This window comes from Drosophila hydei, unplaced genomic scaffold (assembly GCF_003285905.1).
Source record: "Drosophila hydei strain 15085-1641.00,03,60 unplaced genomic scaffold, DhydRS2 tig00000060-arrow-pilon, whole genome shotgun sequence".
Taxonomy (NCBI): Eukaryota; Metazoa; Arthropoda; class Insecta; order Diptera; family Drosophilidae; genus Drosophila; species Drosophila hydei.
Window position 1 is genome coordinate 4,479,476 of NW_022045656.1, and position 9,153 is coordinate 4,488,628.

Sequence of the window (9,153 nt, forward strand, 5' to 3'; positions counted from 1 at the left end):
TTATGAGCATTTTTTGGTGACCAAATGCTCGGCCAGCTCCTGCCGGACATGTCAGCGGGCATATTGAGCGCCAGCTACTTAGGCCAACAAACCAAAAGTTTAACGTGACACGGCACAAAATGCTAGCAGGGAATCGCATTTGACCTGCCCGTCCCCTGGCCTTCCGCTGGCCGTCTCTGACATCTGTAAACAATTTGACTTTGTATGCCCGACACATGCACACACACATAGACACATATGGGTACTTGGTAACGTTCAGGCTAACGCCCGACTGTCAGGCTGCAAGGCAGCAGCTACGTAATGCTCTAAAATGGACTTCCATGCTCATTTATTTTGCACTTGCTAAACTTTCTGACCAACACTGGCACCTCAATAAAACAATTTAAAAGTCATCGTCGTCAACATTTGCAGCTTTTGGCCGCCCGCCTTCGCCCTGAATGCTCCTGGCCCAGTGAGCTGTCAGTTTCCCCATTTATTTTGTTGCGCATTATCTCTGCTGCTGCTGCTGCTGCTGCTTGGAAGATATGTAATGGGTAGTGGTCAGACCCCATCACACCACACACATTTTCAAGCACTTCCAGCAAACAAATTGAACTTTAAGTGCAGTCGATGTTTAAGTTTTCTTTAAGGCACAACAGTCAGATTCAGTGGCTGATTGCAGTCAGCCTGCAAATTGGGCAATCAAAAAAGTTTCAGCAGGTTAAATTGAAATGAGCTGATATGAGGCCAAAAAAGTTTCAACAAGCGCCTGTTTGAAAGATGACATTTGCTGCTAACGCAGCACGAAATATGTGAAAAGTTTCGCTAGCTAAAATCAGACTGGAGACAGGCAATTATAATCAATCAGAAAATAGTTCCGCATCAAACATTTTCACTTTATTACAACTTATAATACGAGCTTACTCAAATGCTGTTGTGCTAGTTCTGCAGCTGAACTCAACTTTGGTCAGCTTTGCTGCTTTCGCGTGCTGCGCTCTAATTCGATACTTTTATTAAAAAGTTAGATATATTTTTTAGCAACAGCTTAGCTATGATGTTTTTAGCGACGAGCTTAAAAACGAACCGTTGTTGAGGCAATTGAAAAATACAATCTTAAACTGAACATTTTCGAATAAAGTTTTTTTTTTATGATTTCCAATATGAATTACCTAGACAGCAATTTCAACTTTTCGACTTGAAGCATCACACTTCCTTATAGTGAAACCATATGCATAGAAGGCCAACCTGTCCAGCGATTCTTCCAGGATGAAATTCCTGCAGGCCCTCCATAAACGTTTGATGTGTCATGCAGTGCATCTATTACTGACACAAGATCTTCATGTAACATATATAGAGGCATATTTGAACATTGTTAGTATCAGCATACATTATATAGATAAGAGCTTTTGTGGTCAGTACGATTTGCTTTCGTTGAAAATCACATCATATGACAGCTGCCATGAGAAGGATTCGAGTTGACTGGTGCAGAGCAATAAAAGAAATTAAATCCTGTCTCCGACTCGCAATAGGTGACGAAACTCGTATTTAACAGCAAATACCAGCATAGATGTTCCAAGTCGAATCTAAGCCAACAAAAGTTGTTCTCTGAAGAAACACCTCTAGGCAAATAGAGGCCCATCTTTTCGGAAAATCGGGCCAAGTTGCAATTGTTCTACGGAAGAAATTTAAAGCAGTCAATTCTGAGTGTTACACCAACATTTGTTTGCCAGAAGTTTTTAGAGAATTTTGGCAATTTAAATGAATCATTCTTTGCAAAGGCGATGCGAGCTCTCACGTTTTGGCTCGCACTAGAGACTCTAAGAGAGAGAGAGAGAGAGAGAGACATATTTTGGGTCATTCGTCTTGGCACTTGACTTCTTTTTGTTGCCAAATATCAAACATAAATTTAAAGGTCAACGTTTTCCGTCGCCTGAAGAAGCTGTTGAAGCCTTCAAACAGCTTCTTTCGGTGGCTTCCACTTCTGAGTTGAAAAGTTGGCTCAAGCAAAAGCAAAAGCAAAATATTACAAAAAAAACAATAGACATTTTTATTATTATTTCATGTTCCATGTTCACATTAGGGAACAGTGCTCATATCATGCTCAGTAGCATATAAAATAAACACGAAACCAATATGCTCTTTTCCCTTTGTGAACGAGCATAAGCACACCTAGTCTGTGCCAATTTATTAAGAATTCTGTTTCACAGCGAACACAACGAACATCTCATGCAGCTTTGCTAAGTGCATTTTGGCAGCAGACACGCTAGAGATGCGAGTGTTTTGTGTTTCTAGTTGAGTGCGAAGCACGAAATGAACTCGGACTGAAGCACGACTTACGCTGTGAAATATTTGCCATATTTCCAAAAGTCAGTTCGCTCTTTAAATAAAATCTGAATGCGGATTCATTCACTCAGTGGAGAGGGAGTCAGCTGTGTGCCGTCTCTAAGCCATGTGAATGCTGCAAATGCATTAAAATTAATTATTTGCAACACTCACAGTAATTTGCATTCGGAGATGTGCACGATGGGCCAGCTGGGCAGAGGCGCACCTCTTGCCAATTTTTTGGCACTGGCAACAGCATCACATGAGTGCTTATGTATGAGTTTTTTATCTGAAGGATTGGCTGTCTGCTGGGGCTCCCACTTCAAAGTTAATTATGTTGACATAGTCAGTTCCAGTTATTTCTTTCTTTCACCGACCACTCTTTTTTGCGAACCAGCGACCACGCCTTTGCCACAGCCGCCCCCTTTCCACACACACACACAGACACAGCATGCATTAAGAATTCATTCCACACCCGACGCTACAAAGACGTCAGCGAGCAGCGAGCGGCAGCAGCAGCCGATGGGTGGCAAAGCCGTCCAACCGGCCGGCTGCCAAGTTACTCAAATTAATTAAGTTTCGCCTTTGCCAACATTGCGCATACGCCCCGTGCACCAGCGCCCAGATCCGTTTGCCAGGCGCTCACCTCCTTTTTAGTCCTGCTGTGCCCGCTCTCGGCTCCCCAGGGGTTTGGGGCACAACCTTTCAATTTTTTAAGTGACATTCGCCAGACGTCGCCCGGTGTTTAATATTTTCTAACCGCAGCGACATCTACAGCCACGCCCCCACACGCCCTGCAGCATTCTCTTTCCCTCTCTCTCTCGCTCTCTTTCTATATATATGAGTATATATGTAAGCAGCTGAAATTTAAAATTAATTGCTTTAGCGCAGTTTTAATAATTCACCAACTATTGATGCCGAACTGAAGCCACAAAAGGAAAAAAAATGTGTTGACTCGAAGGGTGCCACGTTAAATTATCTAATAAAAAAGAAGCTTTGTGCATGGTATTAAAGAGTCCATCAAAAGCAGCTTTAAAGAACTTTTCTTTGCGAATTTACAAATTTTTAAATTATTGGGAAAGAAAATTTTCAAATATGTTTCATGACCAACTCGCGTTGTTTAATATATATAATCGAGCTCAGACCAAATCCACTGCATTCATAAGTTTGTCCAAGTTAACAAGACTCCGAGTTTATGTCCGACTTTAACAATACTCAGAATTGAATTTGCATTGAAATTATTATATTATTTTAAATTATGTAGAACAGAATAACTTTTCCAACATTTTGTATTTTTATTGACAAATATATATATTTTTTTTAAATTAGTCTTAAATTCAATTTTTTATAGTTAAGAAAATTGTAATATTCAACTAAATTTAAAGGAGACAACTCTTTGCAATTTCCGTTTCTAAAATAACAAATGGTAAACCGAAACAATGAGAGCAACAGCTGTCTCTTTCTGAAATCATTATTAAGAGCGCATCTGGCCAAATTAACATGGCGCCTTTTCAGTAAATGTTTGCACCGCAATAATTTACACAGATATTTTTCGCACATTGCATTGCACATACCACTTTTTTAAAGTGGTTATTTAATGTGTAATTATGATTGAATACAATTGTAAAAACATTTTAAGTGTTTTAAATCAAATTGTTATTGTGCGTGCAATTTGTTCGCTCTAGTGGGGTTTTAGTAGTCCGATGAAATTTTTACTGAAAAGAGAGCAGTGCTAGAAAAGAGCAAAAGAATATCGTTACAAAGCCATTTCATTGGTGCGTATGTTCTGTTTTGAGTAAAAAGTATTGCCTATTTTATTGTTGGTACAGCGAATGACTTTTCACATCTCTTTTTGATATGCGTTTTACTTCTTTCGCGCTAGCATATATAAATACAAACGTAAATAATTACACACATCCATGTATATGTGTACACGTATATATACATATACACGTTTGCCTATGTGTCGAATAGCTGAGCAGTAACAAAAAGTGAGAGCGCAAGAGAGAATAAGAAATATGTATAGGTCATTTGCTTCATCCACAATAAGACTGCATTTTGAAGTAACATTTGAACTTAAAGTCCACAAAATTAACATGAGAGAATTTTTAAATATTTTTTGTGATAATTTACTTTGTGATTTTTATTAAATGCTACCACAAGCACTTTTAAAGTGCTCACTCAGTCTTTTGCCTTAAAGACGACGTAGCACTCCAGTAAAGGAAACTAAGAAAAATTGCATGAATTGCACAGATGCAAGCGAGTAAATAATACAGTAACATATCTGTTTCTTGTGTGTGTGTGTGTGTGTATGTGTGTGTATGTTCTATATTAAGAAACAAAATATTGCATGGCATATTAAGGGTCCAAGTGAGATTTCACATATCTTAAGCCATTTGCGCACGCATATACATACATATACACACATTCAAAGAGAGTGAATGCAAAAGAGAACGAGTTCTTTTAAGTGGAACCTATTCGCCTGTGGAGCGTGGCCGCACATTTTAATGCGATGGCATGTAGAAGCTATTCACTAGGGCATATCAAATTTTCTATTCTAACTGCTCCATCTGATGAGCTTCTTTTCTGTAATTATAATAATAATTTCTAATAATAGTAATAATAATAATAATTTGCTTAGAAAGTGATTATAAATAATAAATAATTATACTATAAAAGAGTGAGGGAGATAGCTAGCCTGTAAAGCGTACACAGAAAAATTGATATAAAAGGCAAAATAAAAAAATGTGAAGTTTTTTCATATTTTACTTTAATTGCTTTTTACACTTTGCATACAAAAAATACACAACCCTTCGCAATATCTTATTGGAAAATAGTCGAATAAGAAATTTGTCTTTCGTTGCTTTTACAGTTGTTCTCCATATATGATGAAGGCACATTATTTATATATGAGTATAAACACACTTATGTATATATGCACATGCAAAAATATTTACGCAAATTAACCGCCATTGCGACAACGGTGAGTCAGTTAATTGGTATGGTGTCCAATTGGACATCCAATTGGAGGCAAGGACCAGAATGGCCAGCAGACCAAAATGTGTAAACACGCGTATGATGATGGCGGCAATTATATGGCCAGCACGAGATGCTGGGCGGGTAGCTGGCGGAGGCAGTTGCAGCTGCACGTGCGGCAGCTGCCGCCGTAAATTCAATTTGGCTATATGCGAAATTAGCAACAATTTTCTGCAAATAAATAAGAGGCTGCCGCAACAAGACAGAAGAGCGCATTTGTCGATAGGCTACAACTAACATATACCCTGTATAATTGAAGCTTATTAAGGTGCCCAGAACAGTGGCTTATATTATAGTAAGCAATACTTAATAGTTTCATGTTATTGATAAACTTTTTTACTTATGCCTATTTCCAACTAGACAAACCTTTGATATACCCTCTGTGGAACCTATTTCAAATAGGCATTGGGTAGCGAAGCAACAACAAATGCAAACAAAGCGAGAGGCACACAGTATAATGGAGTAGCTCTGTGCGGGTGTGTGTTGTGGCAGCTGAGTATGTGTATGTGCGTGTGTGTGGAGCATGTTTGTAGAGGCCAGTTTGTGGCGCAGCTATTCCAGCTCTCGCTGTGGTCCATTTCCTTCTGTGCTACACTTTCGAGTCGGGGGCCTGTTGTAATTTCAACATTTGTTAACGTATTTGTTTGCATGTTGCACATTGTGAGCCGCCTACTCATAGTATTGTTGGCTCGTATTGTTGGGCCATTGTTGCAAATGACGTGGCCACCAGCACCACCATCGCCGCTATGGTTTGACACGCATGCCACACTTTGCTGCACCACGGCCCACTCCCCCAGTGCTGCTGCCTGTAGGCTAAACGGGGTGGCGCATGGTCAGCGTTTGGGTACGTGCCTCGTTGGCAATTCGACGCGTTTAAAAAACAATCAATTTTAATTTCAATTTAAATTAGTTGTTGCTGCCGCCTGCCCAGCCCCTCCTCAGCTTGTTCTATGCTTGCAACCGCAGCCAACTTAACGCCGTTGCATTGACCATAAAATTATTTTTACTCATTTGTGATGGCCGGTTGCTCTTTGTTAGCCATTGTTCCTGTTGCCAATTGTTGTTTGTGTTGACTGTTTACTATTGCTGTTGCTGTTGTTGTTGTTGTTGTTGCCGTTTTCAGTGAGCGCAATTTCGCTCGTTGGTAATTTGGTTTTATTGTTGCTGCTTTTGCATTTAATTGCATTTAATGCTAAACTCCGGCAATTGTTGCAAAAATCGCAATAAATTTTACTTAAAAATATTCCATGCATTCCAAATGCATTTCACACCAATTTTTGACCTCTCACAAATCGCGCTCACCTCATCTGCTGTTCATGCAGCAATTATTTTTGCTTATTTTGTCGCAAAAAAAAAAACAAATTAAAATTTCAGCAAATTTTCCACATAACACATAAAATTAACATAAAAATTGCATTGTTTTCAACAATTGACAACAATGCAAAAGTTTTTTTTTTCTTATTTTGAAATTTCATTTGGGATTTAAAGCGAATTAATTTTATTTTTGATTTGATTGTAAATTGCATTTAACAATTTGAGCAAGCTGCGAGCTATACATAATTTAATAAGAAACAGTTTTACATGTTTGCTGAAATTAATTTGAAAAAGAAAATAAAAATATTTAAAAATAGAAAACTATATAAACATAAATATAGTTAATGTTAATAATTATTATTTTTCTATATATATAAATATATATTATATATAAATATTATATATAAATAAATAAATATATATTATATATAAATAAATAAATATATATTTCTAATATTTCCATACAAATTCATTGCTCATGACCTTTTCTTGGCACAGACATTTTGATAGTGCGAAAATCAGTTAACCTTTAAGCTCTCATAACCGCTTTACCTGTTGGCCGTATCGCAGTGTCTTAAGTCGGCTGCCAACCCATGGACTCCACATGCATAATATATATAATTTAGTTCTGGCGGACTCAAGCAAAATAACTAAAACTGATTTGTACTTTTGCAAATTGGGATTAAGTGTGCCGGTTGCGTTAACGCTTTGCCCGTGGGGCTTAAACCCAACCTAAATCAATCAAGCGAACATGCGAAGGATACGGCCAGGACTCGAGCACGCAAATCAGTCGCAGCCGCAGACCGGCACATGGGATTACAGATACATTCGAAGCTGAACATGTGCACATGGGTGTGCGTGTGTGTGTGTATGTGTGTGTGTTCGCATTCGTTTGTTTGCCCGCTAGCACAATTCTACTTAACAGCAATTTAACGTAATTTACGTCTTAACCAGGAATTCAACATATGCGTTTTAACAAGCTCCAGATACACCCAGCCACATTCGCATCCAATGGGCGGCTGCCACAAAACATATGTTCCTTGAAGCTGTACCAAAGAACTTTTGGTCTCCAGCGTTGGCCGGATAAGTTATTGGGTGTGTTATGCACACTGTTTCCAAACTGAATAGAGGGATATTAGGCTTAATGTGTGCTTAAATTTGCCTTAATAGAAACTCAAATTTATTGTTTAGAGATTCTCTTGAAAAGTGAATTTGTTTTGTTAAGTCTAAGACAAAGCTATAGCCAAACGACTATAGATTCTTGAGGTTCAATTCTTTGGCTAAGTGAAAACTAGATCAATGCAATCTAAGATTCGAGTCTGATCATTGCAGTTCAGCTTAATTTGTCAGTCAAATTCTTTAAGCAAGATAAAACTAGTGTCATACAAACTGTGATTTGAGTCTAGATTCATATAGTTGAGTGCCGATTGGCTAAGTCAAAACTACAGCTGGATTAGAGCCTAAGATTCAAGTCGAGATCAGTTCAGTTTGACTGCGAAGTTATTTGGCTTAGACAAAACTGCAGCCACACAAAATGGAATTCGAGCCTTGATTCTCATAGCTCACTTCAGACTAAACCAGCTATATAAATGATCTACCAATGATCTACATTAACTTACTCAAAATTTACCAATAGGTTTTGAGATCTGATGCAATAAGACGTCAAATCGAGAAAAGCTTGCGCTATTCAAATAAAATAAAAACAGAGCATCACATAGTCGGAACTGCAGCGTTGTTGTTTAGATGTTGTATGTGCTGAGCTCAAACTAAAGGCATCCCCAACACCAAGTGGATACAGCAACAACATTTGCGTATCTGCGGTTGCGTGGTCTTAACTTGTAACCGGAATCAAAGCATTTAATGGCGCTTTTAATCTTGTTAATCGGCCTTTTGCCTGGTTAGCGGAGATTTCAGATAGTTTTCGACCGCCTGCAGATGTTGCTGTAATTTTATGTATTGGCGGAGGGCGGAACAAAGGCGTGTCCAATGAAATAGCCTTGTTAAATGCAAATGCTGTTGGGCTATAGCTGATGTACTGATATACATATATATATATATACATATATGTATATGTGTATACAAAGTAGAGCAGAGTGTATAATTAAATAAAATATATATCAAATTAAATAAATAATTGTTGCATACTTTCGTGCAGCCTTAAGTTTATTTTAAACTGCTTAAAATAGCAGCAACTATTATATTATAGAAATATATATATACATAAGAAATAATTTATATATATATATCTACATATCTTTTATATATATTTATATATATAAACATATCTCTTTTAAATGTCTGCCAGTGTATTTAATCTTCGGTAATCCGCAGATAAGTCTCCCCCACTTGTAACTGGGCTTAGTGCTGCGTCGCATTCGCTATGAAATTCTTTTATCCGCTCAGCGACTTGGACGCTGGCTGCTGCCTCGGTCCTTGAAGGACAATTTTGACATGCTCTGGCAGCCTTTAGAGTGTAGACGACACGGCACGAATGAATATTAT